Raw genomic sequence first — 1493 nt, 5'->3', positions numbered from 1 at the left:
TGGGAATCCATCACCCCAGTCAAGGTAATAAATATATCTGTCACCCTAGAAAGCGTTCACATGTCCCTTTGACGTCCCTCCCTTCTGCCACTCCCGCCCCAATTCCTAGGCAATGCCCGATCGCCTTTTGTCAGTAGAAGATAGTGTACGTTGCATAGAATTTAGTGTAAACCAAATCTTATTCTTCCTGTTTTTCCGGCTTCCTTCAGGTAGCATAATGTGTCGAGGTCTAAGCGTCTCTGGCGTGTACACGTAAATCATGCCTTGCTGAACGGTCTCCCATGACGCAGCTATGCCGCGGTGCCTTCATCCATTCACCTGGTACAGGCATTTGGGTTGTTTCCGTATTAGGACTATTATACATAACGTGTTATTTATATTACAAATAAATAAATAGATTTTTTATGTATATATGCTAATATAAATAACTGTTAATAGCTTAGATATTTGAAATGTTAATGTAAATTCTTATGAATTTATGTGTATTATAAATGACTAAAGCTGCTATACATATCTGTAAACAACACATTGCATTGATGTGCACTTTAATTTTTCTTGAGTAAATATAATAGCTGAATGACATGGAATGCATGCATTTAACCTTTTTAGAAACTGCCAAACTGTTTTCCAAAGTGGTTTATGGATTTCACACTCCCACCAGGAGTTTGCGTGAGTTTTGGGGCCACCTCCTCTCCAAAATGGTGCATGGTCAGAGTTTTTATTTAGCCCTTTCTCATATATGTGTAGTCATCATTTTTTGTATTAATTTGCATTTCCATATTATGTAATGATGCCAAACACCTCCTCGTGAACTTATTTGCCATCATATATTGTCTTTGGCGTGGTGTCTGTCCTAGTTTAATGAAATTGTCCTCTAACTGTGGAATTGTAGGAGTTCTCTATCTATTATAGATACGAGGCGTTTATCATAGATATGACTTTGCATAGATGTCCTCCCAGTCTACCACTTGTCTGGTCATTCTCTTAATAGTGCCTTTCAAAGAGGAGGGAATTTAAACTTTCATCAAGTCCAAATTACCAATTTATTTTTTATGGTTTGTGCATAGTTCGATCTCATAGTAGTTGTATTATTACTTTTCCTCATAACTTATACTGTCAAGGGCTTTTTTAATTTGCATATTGGCCCCTTGTACATTTTCCATTATGGGCTGTTTTTTCAGATCTTTTGACCATTTTAATGGGTCAGTTGTCCTTTTATATGAAGCTGCAGAGATCATTAATACACTTTTGAATCAAGCATTTTCTCACACATATGTTTATAAAGCCTGGGCACTGGGTGAGGAGGGGGAGGGGGAGAAGCGTCCAGGCCATGGTGGACACACTTAGGCCCACCGAGGAAACATGGCAGAACCACAGCTTTCCCAATCCTGTGTCTCTTATGTCGCCCGAATTCCAAGAGATGTAGGGCTGCCTCAGTGCCATTTGGGCACCATCTGTCCTGAGGCCCCCGGGGACTGGTAGGGGGTCACACC

This window comes from Pteropus vampyrus, unplaced genomic scaffold, assembly GCF_000151845.1.
Source record: "Pteropus vampyrus isolate Shadow unplaced genomic scaffold, Pvam_2.0 Scaffold618, whole genome shotgun sequence".
NCBI classification, from domain to species: Eukaryota; Metazoa; Chordata; class Mammalia; order Chiroptera; family Pteropodidae; genus Pteropus; species Pteropus vampyrus.
Note: the sequence above shows the minus strand (reverse complement) of the source record.